Consider the following 12,876-nt stretch of genomic DNA (forward strand, 5'->3'; position numbering starts at 1 on the left):
AGCTTCACCAGGTGCGCCCTCTGAAGAATATTCCTTAATTTGTTTTCTGATACCCAAGAAGACTTTGGGTGGGTAGGTTTGTTTGCTTATTATTACTAATTGTTTCCTAAATAATTTGAAAACACTTTATTTCGTCTTCTATTTCATAGTTAAATTGAAAAATCTTTGACTTATAAAAATGGCAGTATCTCCCTGAACACAACTAGTCCCACAAGTTATAGGAGGGCTTGCATCACTCTAACTTAAAAGGAATCTGGGTTAACTCAACCTAGCACATACCTGTTTGGCTGCATGCCTAGGGCGCCACCTCTGCATCCATAAGTTAAACAAGTCCAGCTGCCACCACATGACAGCTCCCAAATCAACTGCAGTTAGGTCAGCACTGTATTAATGTAATGTAATTGTTAACTTCCATTCTCCCACAAAAGGCAGAAGGTAGAAGCTCATTACTATTGATATTTCAAACAACACTAGAACTACATACAGACAGGTCCATGAGAATGTATGAAGTGCCTTCAACTTTCCTGCGTTTGCTATGTCTTGTTTGCCAATAATGAAAAGCTATATATCATTTATCTGCTCATTCAACAAATATCTTTAGTGTTACTATATCCCAAGCACTGTGCTAGGTGCAAGGGCTATAACTATCCCCAGTTTCTTACAAAAATATTGTAGGTAAGAAGACAGACATTAAACGAATCAACGTACAACTTTAAGTAAAAGCTGAATCTGATGACAGTAAGAAATGAAATACGAGACAGAACTACAGGGAGATACAGTTTATGTTGTCTTTATTCAGGATGTTACTTAAGTTGAGATCTGAGCCATGAGTAAGTTAGTCATGTAATGAACAGAATATAACAGACCTATGTTTGGGGGAGATAGTTCTGACAACATCATGGAAGACAGATTAGAAAGGAGGTCAGTTAAGAAATTGCAACAGTGTAGGTTAGAGATAAGAATTCAAACTAAACTACTAAAGGTGGGGATGACAAGGAAGAGCCAAATGTGAAAAACACTCAGAAACAGGCATTGATCACTGATAACGTAAAGGATGCAAATAGAGAAAGAAGTCAAGATATTCCCTAGCATTCTAATTAGCGTGGGTAGCTGGGAGGGTAGGAGTATGAATAGCTGAGACAGGAAACACATAAAAAAGAACAAGTTGAAAGGGAAGATGCTAAGTATCGTTTACTGAGATCCTGCTGGTGCATTTAAAATATGGGAAAATAATGAAGACAGTCACACGGAGATGTTTAACACACAACTTTGACAAATGCTGATTTTTTTAAAAAAGTATTTACTTATTTTCATAAAAGAGAATGAAGCACTGCTCATCTCTAGCATCTAGTGGTGACAGGGATTGAAACTGGGAATTCTGAGACCCCAGGCTTGCAAGTCTGGTGTACTACTGCTTCATCATCTCCCCAGTTCAGCAAATGGTCTTACAGTCAGTCAGAATAGGCAGGCTAGACAACAGGTCTGGGGTCATCTTCACAGATACTGTAAATTATGCTCTGAGTGGAAGAAATAACTGACAAAGTTCAAAAAGAGAAAATGGGATTAACGAAATGCTGATACATAAAGATCGAATAAAAAAATAAAAATCAGTATCCAAAGAAGATGCATCAGAGTTCACAGGAGCATCCGTTCCATACATCCTTACCAGAACCCACATGGTCCATGTCCTATGCTATGTTAAAGCTACCAAGAAGAGACAGGACCCTTATTCAGAGGGATTCTTTGTATACTGGCCTATGCTTTACTATATAGATGCTTAGAGCCCATGGAAGAGACATAAAAACATGCCATTTCAATAAAATTATATGTACAGTACTACAGAAACACACAATAGGGAAATCCAGACAAGTCTCTATGGTCAGGAAATACTCACTGAAGAGAGTATTTATCTTAAGTAAAATCATGCAAATCAGTAATGGCAATGAGATGAAATCAAGAGAATGATCTGAACTCTAGAATACTGAACTGTATAACAGGCAAAGCCAAGAGCAGCTGAAGTGATCTGAACTGGCAAGTGTATTCCTGGAATGAAATAAGAGGACTTATTCCAAAAGAAGCTGGGTAAGATGGAGAAAGGAGATTTGATAGAAAGTCTGCAGGTTATTGAGGAAGTGATACAGAAGGAAAAAAAGGCAGGAGGGTGGGTGGGTGCAGAAGTTGCCAAATTGGGAGGGGATACAGGTAACGATAACTTATATAAAGTTTCCTGAGCTTTATGTAATTATATCTACCTCCTTATTAGATTTCAGTAAAGTATTACAGGGGTTAATTATCTTCCAAAGCTTCCGAAGCATTGTTTATTTTAGATATAACAACATACTGACAGAGACTCAAGGTGATCCAATTATAAGTGACCACGAAAATCTGGGAAAAGTATATTTGTAAGCACCAGTGGCCAGAGGTCAAGCACAGCAATATGAGGAAAGCCACCAGATTTAGCATTTATGTGGTTACTGATGACCTTCAGACAAACTTTTAATAGAAATGTAAGCATGTGTTTTTTTGGGGGTGGGTGGGTGGGAGGGGTTCACAAGAGAATAGTGAGGGTATGGCTCTGTACAGTTTATTCCACAATTAGCTACTGGATATGGTACTTTTCACTACACAATATCTATCAAACGCTTACACTACACTAGAAACTGTTCTTGGCTCTAAGGAAATAATGATCAAGGTACATATTTCCCAAGAGTTTACAGTCTAGCAGAAAATAGACAATTACAGTGATAAATCAGTGCTAAAACTGAATAGTATGAGAGCACATGGCAGTTAAGACAGTTAAAGGAAGGAGCAATGAATAGTTCTAGCCAGACAGAAGGTAGGAGAGAGGGGAAGTTTACTATTTGGTTGCAGGGAGTTTGAATCTTTTTAAAGGATGAGGGAAAGGAGCTTGTGGAAGAGAAAACATGAAGAAGGGGAAAGAAAGGAGTTGTTGCAGGGCCTAGGGAAAGGAGGCTGGCAAGGTGGAAGTGTCACATCTAGTAAGAACAACAGTACTTCCTCTAAAGAACTAAAGAGAAAATAGAAAACAAAGTAACCTGGAAAGGGACCAGAGAGAAATGTCCTTTATTTTTAGCAATGGCAGAGGCAAGGTTGCCTCTCACCAAGGAGGAAAAGTAGGGAGGAGGCTTGGCAACAGTAGTTTTGAATTAAGCAATCTGAGACTTGGATAACTGAAGTGATAACTAACCTACTGCAGTTTCTGAAATTATACAAATGACAGAAGAGGCCATCAACAATTGCATACTTGCTTTGGTTATATTTGGTAGTATAAAGTGAAATGTGAAGCATATTTCACAGAATTTAATAGGCATGAAGTAAACAAAGGTAAATGTTACAGAGAATTATCTAAGAGTCACTACATATATATCCATAAAGTGTGCAATTAATTATGGATTACTTTCATGAATACCATGAGTTTTTAATATCAGTAGCAATGGCAGAAGCTAGAAGGCAAACACAAAGAAGACAGGCAACAGAAGCTATCAGTAACAAACAAGGAAGATTTCATTGGTAAAGAAGTTATAGGGAGCCAGGCAGTGGTGCACGCAGTTAAGAGAACGCATTATAGCGAAAAAGGACCCAGGTTCAAATCCCTGGCCCCCACCTGCAGGAGGAAAGCTTCAGGAATGGTGAAGCAGAGCTGCAGGTGCCTTTCTGCCTTTTTCCCTTTATCTCCTCTTTCCCTCTTAATTTCTCTCTGCCTCTATTCAGTAATAAATAAATAAATAAATAAAAATATCTAAAAAAGAGTCCAAGAAATTTTAAAAGTAGTAGCTAATATAAATTAGAAGATGAGGTTATTAGACAAGAAATAAAAGCAAAAGCATCTTATTTTTCTGCCTTCTCCATTCTCTTATAATCCAGGTTATAAACCAGGTACATAACAAAACACTGGGGATATAAAGAAGAAACATAACGCTTGTTTGCAAACTCAGAATATGTTCATGTGCCTGTAAACTACTGCTCACCAAAAAACTGAAGTTCTGAGTTTCACTATTATAGCTACACATTATTCCACAGGACATGAATCACAAAGAAGCCAAATGGTATCAAAAAGTTCAGCAAATTCTTAACAATTAGCCAAGAGTTCTGCCAAAATGGTAGGTTAAAGATCCATAAAATAGTTTTTTCCAACTTAATAAACTTCTGCTTTATCAAAGATGTCACATCTGATGTTTCATTAAACAGCTGAATTAACAATAAGGCAACAATAAGGCAACAGGCATCAAATGACAAAGGAAGATAAGTCAAATCTAAGAGCCAGAGAGTATTTTGGAAGCATACTGATAGCAATTCCAGTGATCACTGCAACAGTAACAATACATTTACTGACCTCAAGTCAGGCACTGTGCTAAGTGTATTATACACAATATAAAAAACATTTCTATAAATCTCACAATTCTACCTACCAAGTATGTCCTAATATTAATCATCTTTTGTGCACAAGAAAGCTGAAGCTCAAGATTAAGTAAACTGCCCAAACTACACAGCTAGAAAATAGTCAGGACTTGAACTCAGATCTGTTTGACTTAAAAACCCACATTTGTTAAAGAATAGGAAAGCTGGGAGTCGGGCGGTAGTGCAGCGGGTTAAGCGTTAAGGACTAGCCTAAGAATCCCAGTTCCAGTGCCAGGCAGACTCCCACCTGCAGGGGAGTCGCTTCACATGCAGTGAAGGAGGTCTGCAGGTGTCTATCTTTCTCTCCCTGTCTCCCCATCTCCCTTCATTTCTCTCTGTCCTATCCAATGACAGCAACAACAACAACAACAATAACCACAACAATGATAAAACAACAAGGGCAACAAAAGGGGAAAAAATGGTCTCCAGGAGCAGTGGATTCGTGGTGCCGGCACCGAGCCCTGGCAATAACCCTGGAGGCAAAAATAATAATAGGAAACCTAACATGGGAAGGCATGGGATACCGAGCTCTGGTGGTGGGAATTGTACCCCTCTTATCCTAGGGTCTAAGACGTCAGTGTTTCCATTTTATATAAAGAAATTGAAAATAAAAAAAATAAAAACCCACACTTAATCACTTTCTGTTCTCAAAAGAACAAAGTGGTGCCAGATAAATGATGGGACATTCAATAGTGTCTGTCTTTGAAGGAATAAATGCAAGGGATAAAGTAGCTACTGTAGAGTAAATCCAAACGCAGATTATACTAGTAGAAAAGCAAAAGCAACACTTTACGGATTCCCAGGGCCAGGTGGTAGCACACCTGGTTGAGCACACGCATTACAATGTGCAAGTACCCAGGTTCAAGTCCCTGGTCCCTACCTGCAGGGGGAAAGCTTTCCAAGTGGTGAAGTAATGTTGCAAATGTCTCTCTGCCTCTCTCCCTATTACCCCTTTCTCTCTTGATTTCTGGCTGTTTCTATCAAACAAAGATAATAAATTAAAAAAAAAAAAACCAACACTTTATGGATACCCTAAATCTCCAACTCAAACAGTAAAAAATAACTGGGTATTTGGGAGAAGAGCAGCAACTAACACAGTGGCATAACATGCTTCTATAGGAAATACCAGACTATAGGAAAAGTCCCAACATTTTGTATAGAAACATGGAAAAAGATGTGAATTTCTGACAACCCAATATGATGGGCTTGGAGTGAAAACTTCAAGAGGTCTATAAGCATGCAAAATCAGGGAGAGAATCAACATTAGACAGCTCAGAAAAGGAACTGCTGCTACTTATCAGAAAACTCTTCCCCATGTTTCCTCAGCACATAAAAGATTATTAATGCTACAGTTGCATAATAATCAAATCCACAGGTTACCTTCAATTCTATCACTTTTAAAAATGGAGGGCAGCAAGTATAGTGGAAAGATTATTACATTCTAGGATTATCTAGATCTTTCTAGAAAGACTGATCAACAGATTCCTTTTAATGGGCCATGGCAATGTTTTATGCTATCGGCTACACTGAAGGAAGCTTTGGTACTGAGGTCAATTTTTCCACACCCTCATCTCTCTGAAAGAGGCAGTCTGGAGCTGATTATTAAAAAAAAAAAAAAAAAAAGCAAGGTCTGAGAAGAAACTAAGGCTGCAGTGAAGAGGGCATGCAGTCACTGAAGTCACAGGAATTCATTCTTATAACACTTAGCTGAAATACATATATGAAAATGGTTTGTATAATTACTTCTAGACTCCAAAATGACCTGGCCATTCTATCTTCTTTACACAATTTCTAGTAAGTCCTCCTTTCCTTTTTAACTACAGATCAAACTCTAGTGACAAAAAATTGAAGAGCAGCTTAAAATACACACACACACACACACACACACATACACACGCACGCACGCACGCATGCACGAACGCGCGCGCGCGTTCTCATACACTTGCAATTAGATGACCTGGCAAGCCGGGTGGTGGCTGGTAATCCAAGATTGTAGCATCTGTTGTTGGTCTATACTGTGTTACCTAGGCTGTGTAAACTGGTACAAAGTCTATGGAAAACAGTCTATGATCTAACAGTACCACTACTAGGCATATGTATCCAAAAGACACATTCAATAGAAAGGATATATACATCCTTATGTTCACATCACAGCCATACTATTCACAAAATATGGAAGCAACCTAAATGCCTGGATAAAGAAGATGTGGGATATATACTCAAGAGAATACAACTTGGCCATTAAAAAAGATGTCCATACTCCCAGAGGGATAAAAAAATAGAAAAGCTATCCGGGGAGGGGACTGGATACAGATATCTGGTGGTGGGAATTGTGTGGAGTTGTACCCCTCTTATCCTATGGTTTTGTTAATGTCTCATTTTTTAAATAAATAAAAAAATTAAAAAGATGATACTGTGTCCTTTGGGACATAATGGATGGAACCAGAGGTGATATGCTAAAAGAAATATGTAAAGAGGTGAAAGATAACTATTACATGGTTTTTCATATGTGGAATACAGATAGATAAACAAAATAACTTGTAAGAAAAAAAAGTAGCCTTACTATCTCCAGACTTTGTAAGAATTATGGTGGGCGAGGGCATAGAACTTTAGAGGGCACAATGACTTACACACACACACATACACACACACACATACACACACACATACACACACACACACACACACACACACACACACGAATGTGAAACTGTACCCTTAAATCTTGTAGCTTCATGAACCACTCTTAACTCAGATGATAAAAATTGCAAAAAATGTTTTAGCGCTAAAAAACTTTTCCTTAGGTATTTTTGATATAATTCAATCACTTATGCACACTATGCTTCAGTAATTTATCATTTTTTAACACTTTTTTATATTTATTTTATTTATTCCCTTTTGTTGCCCTTGTTGTTTTATTGTTGTAGTTATTATTGTTGTTGTCATTGTTGGATAGGACAGAGAGAAATGGAGAGAGGAGGGGAAGACAGAGAGGAGGAGAGAAAGATAGACACCTGCAGACCTGCTTCACCGCCTGTGAAGCGACTCCCCTGCAGGTGGGGAGCCGGGGATCGAACCGGGATCCTTATGCCGGTCCTTGTGCTTTGCGCCACCTGCGCTTAGCCCGCTGCACTACAGCCCGACTCCCAATTTATCACTTTTTTATTAGAAGAAAAGTGTTCCTTGTTTTTTTAAAACTACAGTCATAATTAGCAGGTATTAAGACTCAGCTCTATCAAAGCACCAACCTTTCTTTAAAAAGAAAAAAAAAAAAAACCCAAAAGCTGAATCAGGGAAGTAGGCTCCCAAATATGGGAAAAGTATGTAAATCTTGTTGACTGTAAACCCCGTCGATGTGATGTGATCTGGGGCCCATATTCAGCTTAGGAGCCTATGTGACCTCTGCATCCCTATAGATCTGAGCTCACATTCTGTGGTCATGAGTAGGAGCATTCCAAGCTGCCCCAATTTCAGGACCTATCTTCCTCAGGTATAAGAGTCAAAAAAATTTATACACCTTTCCCATATTTGGGAGCTAATCTCTTCCCTGATCCAGCTTTCTACTCCTTTTTCCAGCCATGACATCATCTCCCCAGACAATAAATTGGATCCACCTGCATATTATGTCAGGCTCAGAAAAAGGGGAAAAAAAAAAACACAAAAAACAACAAACTAGTATAGTCATGGGCCCTTTGTAACATAACTAAAATAGGCTTACTATCTATAAAACGAAGACCCCCACATTTTCATCTGCTATATTCCAGCCTTTCTGTTCATGATTAGTCAACAATTTGTTTGGTTTTACATGTTAACTCTTCTTTCAGCCTCTAGGTTCCAGGTGCCACCATGATGCCAACTAGACTTCCCTGGGCCAACGACCCCACCAATGTGTCCTGGAGCCCTGCTTCCCCAGAGCCCCACCCCATTAAGAGAAGAGAGAGAGACAGGCTGGGAGTATGGATAGACCCGTCAATGCCCATGTTCAGCGGGGAAGCAATTACAGAAGTCAGACCTTCCACCTTCTGCACTCTATAATGTCCCTTGGTCCAAACTCCCAGAGGGACAAAGAAAAGGAAAACTTTCAAGGGAGGGGATGAGATATGAAGTTCTGGTGGTGGGAATTGTGTGGAGTTGTACCCCTCTTATCCTATGGTTTTTGTCAGCATTTTCTTTTCATAAATAAAAATTAAAAATTAAAAAGAAAAAAATTCTTGTCACAATGTAGTATGACTAAAGGCCAGCCACAATTTCACTTCTCAGAGTTAATTTTTTAGACAATCACACAAATAAAGAGATTAAAACCCACATTATAAAACCAGTTGTAAGAATTCTATGCACTTCAGATCTCCTTTGGGTGAAATAATTTCTCCTCTAAACATAACATCACTACAGAGCAGAATATCCATAGGTTGCAAGTCATTATTGCTCCATACTTCAAAGTGAGTCATTTCAATTCAAAGTGTTTTTTTTTTTTTTACTTTGGCAATTTTTCCAATCATATCATTCTATTGCTTAAATTTTACAATATTTGTGTGCTAATTATACATTCTAGATACCTGACATAAGTTATGTATTAGAATCATTAAGAAATTACACAATTCAGGTTTTAGAATAGTAGCACACAATCTGAAGCTCAGGATAAAAAAAGAAGGCTCATTGAAATCTAGGAGAAAAGGTTCTCAATACAAATTAGGACAGTTACTTAACACCAAAATTTCTAAAAATCATCTTACTGCTTAAAAAGCAAGATCAGGGGCCCAGGTGGTGATGAGCCCAGTTAAGCACACATATTACCATGTGCAAAGACCTGGCTTCCACCTGTTAAGGGGGAAGCTTCATGAGGGGTGAAGCAGATCTCTAGGTGTCTCTCTCTCTTTCTTCCCCTCTGTACCTCCCCTCTCAAGTTCTCTCTGTCCTATCCAGTAAAATATGGAAAAAAAATAGTAAGCCACTGGGAGCAGTGGATTCTTACTGTCAGCACCCTGGTAGCAATTAAGAAAGAGGTGGGGGGAGGGGGAGAGGGAGAGAGGGAGAGGGAGGGGGAGAGGAAGAGGGAGAGGGAGGAGGAGGGGAGAGGGAGGGGGAAGGGGAGGGGGAAGGGGAGGGGGAGAGGGAGGGGGAGGGGGAGGGGGAGAGGGAGAGGGAGAGAGAGAGAGAGAAAAGAGAAGGAAAGATCCAAGAATAGTCACTTTAAGTGGGTAAAGCTTCTCAGCTGGTAACTTAGCAGACTTGGGTCTTCACTGATATTTGGAGCACTGTCACAAGTAGGTACGACTTGCAAGACTTTTGACAAGTACCATTTCTTATCTTTTCACAACACATTCAGTAAGAAATTCTTTACTAGGTCCAAATCATGATCTCCTGAAGACTCTCTCTTCATAATGGAATGCTTTCTTCAAGTCATACTACATATCTTCAAATCATAAGACATATCTTTTGTCTTACAACTTTAGTTTTACAAATATATTTCAGCTGTTCATCAATTGATATTTGTTCAATGTCAATATTTTATACATTATCAAAATTAAGGTGTTTACATTTAGGAATAATGAAAGCTGAAAGATAAATTATTTTGGGAAATAATTACAAAAACAGTTTAACTGTCAATGTATGTGCTTAAAGTTATAGACTACTTTTCCACAACTGAAAAATTGAGTAAAAATAACTAATTATATCTAACTAGATGATTTGGAAGCAATTAATATATTTAGTTGTCCTCATTTAACAAACTAAATACAAAAGCAGCAATTAAATTTTCTCAGTAGCAAGAGTTCCCCCTTATAATGCACATTTTCATCTTAAACTTAACTTGAATGGACAATTTAAAAATTCTGCATTTTAATATGCTATGAAAATCACATAGTATTCATATCTAATAATGTCAACATCCAGGCATTGTTCTGAAAGTTTTACAACTATTTTTTATTTGATCCTCAGAACAAATCTTGTTAGGTAAATCCATTTTGCAGGCAACTAAAGCACAAGTGTTTGATTAACTCACCAGAAATTACATAGGCAACAAATGAGTAGACCCAAAAATTTCACCAATTAATCTGTCTGTAAATACAGTAGAGCAAATTGATAATATAGTAAGATGGTGAATGTGTTTTGTAAATGATTAAACATGCAAATGTAACATTGTTGTGCTGATTAAAGGTATGGGTTTTATATTCAGACCTAGCGTCAAGTGTGAACTCTATAATTTACTAGCTATACAATCAATAAACCCTGAGCTTCAATGAAAGTAATAGATGCTTGAGTTTATAGTCATTGCTGCCTTAGAGGCATAATGCAAGTAAAGATTTAATAGAGTGGATGACATATTCCCTGAGTATTTGCTAATACCTACTACTAACAATTTTCTATCATCACAAACTTTCGACTTAGGGTGACATTTTCTAAAATAAGCGAAAATGATCAATACTGAGCACATACAAGTATATGAAATTAAGACACAAATTCTAAAAATACATAATAGCATCATTTTGAGCTGGAGAAAATTATTACTTATGTCATTACTAAATATTTGTTTAAACTGATAAGGTGGTGGTGCATGATAATGAGTACACACATTATCATACACAAGGGCCCAAGTTCGAAGCCCCATTCCCACTTGCAGGAGGGGAAGCTTCATGAGTGATGTAATTCTACAGGTGTCTCTCTTCCTCTCTCTCCCTCCTCCACTTTCCCTCTTAATTTCTCTGTAAAAAAAAAAAACAACAACAACATTATTTAAAGGGCCTGGATTAAAAGGAAAATGTGCTAGAAACTGTAAGAAATTATCAAGATACAGCCCCTGACTTAAAAATGCATAATCAATCAAAATTAATTCTGCTGAGGAGGCACAAAACAGTAAAGCCTCCAACTCTGGGCATTTCCCCAACCAGATGCACCTGTGGTCTTCATTATGCTCTCCTCTGATATAGTAGCAATGGACATATGGAGAAGAGTAAAAATAAATAAGCATACAAAATCAAATGTGGAGTAACAGATTCATGGGAGGCAGAAAGATACACTTGCCTCTTTCTTAGCCTTCTCAAAAAGCATTGTAGATATCTTGCTACTAATGATCTTTAATTAACACGAAAAGAACAAAGATATAAAATAAATAAACAAAGATACAAAGAATAAAGAGTTAGAAGGTCACAACAGATCTATAAACCTGGCACCCACAGTTCTGAAAGCAGCAGCTTTGGTGCTGTGGTCTTTCACTCAATTTCTCTGCTGAAAAGGAGGGGGGGAAGCAAGCAGAGATGGGGAGGAGGACTGAAGCAAATATGACAGGAAGAATGAATTTTTTAAAGTATAGAACAATTGTAGATTAGTTTAAGTGTTACCTACTTTATTCTGCATTCTACCATGTGCCTGATGTCTTAGAAACTAAACTAAGATAGTCCTAAAATAACTGATACTCTTTTTGAATCCCAAGGTTTTCTTTAGCTCTTTAAGTCAAAGAGGGAAAGGACAGCACAGAAGAATTTTGCCAAACAGCACAGATGAAATCACACTGAACATATCTTAAGAACCCAGCTTCAAATCAGCTAAGAGTTATGACTAAATCTTAATCTAAGTAATCTATGAATCCATGAGAACAGCAACTTCTGAAACTCCCAAGAATCTGAAATACTTGCAAAGGCTACTACAGGAAGCCTAGCTACCCTTGTTCTAAAATATTAGAAGAATCTGTCTCATTTTTAGTAGTCATGCTATTTGAACTGACTTTTGCAACTTCATAAAAGGCAGTAACTATCTCCAATTTACCATAACACCTAAAAGGAAGTAATTTCAATATTCATAGCCTCAAGTTATAGCAAAACCATAAAACTCCCTGTAAAAGCAAACTGAATACAATAGCCTATTGACCGTCCACAGAGCAATAGAAAGTCCATATACACGAAAAATGTAAAATAAAGTAAAAAAGAAAAATGTGTATGTATTTCAGCAACCAAAAACTTAGCTCCTATGTACAAAACTAGACTGAAGTTAAGGATGATATGTACATACATATTTTTCAAGGGGTTTCTTTTTGCGGTGTGTGAGGAAGAACAAAGACATGAACTCAAGTATATCTGCATGTTGTAATGAACACCTAACCAGTCCTGACTTGCACCATCCAAACATACAAAGGGGAAGGGCAAGCCGTCCCGTTCATGCTTCTCTTCTTCCCACCACACCTTTAGAAGTGGAAGATATCTTCAGGAAGGAAGATGAGTTGAATTCTATAGGAAAGCTCTTAATCTAATATCAGAGGTGGATATAATTTGTAACCAGAGAGAGATCCTAACTTAAAAAAAAAGGCTTTTAATGGCTCTTTATATACTTATGGCTTTATACACTTCTACAAAAACAAAAAGTGCTATAAATATTTCCTTATATAGCTTACATGCATGGAGAAAAACTTCAGGCACATAGTTCTCAGGACACTTCTCAGAAGTCTCAAGCCTGAGTCTCTTGAGA

At 37.7% G+C, this 12,876-nt stretch overlaps 1 protein-coding gene across 2 annotated transcripts in view; it reads right to left on the reverse strand.

Annotated features, from left to right (window-relative positions):
- Window positions 1-12,876, reverse strand: part of ZNF800 (zinc finger protein 800) — a 55,001-nt gene that overhangs the window by 12,834 nt on the left and 29,291 nt on the right. The gene's annotated exons all lie outside the window — the stretch shown is intronic.

Source organism: Erinaceus europaeus, chromosome 8 (genome assembly GCF_950295315.1).
Source record: "Erinaceus europaeus chromosome 8, mEriEur2.1, whole genome shotgun sequence".
In the NCBI taxonomy this organism is placed as follows: Eukaryota; Metazoa; Chordata; class Mammalia; order Eulipotyphla; family Erinaceidae; genus Erinaceus; species Erinaceus europaeus.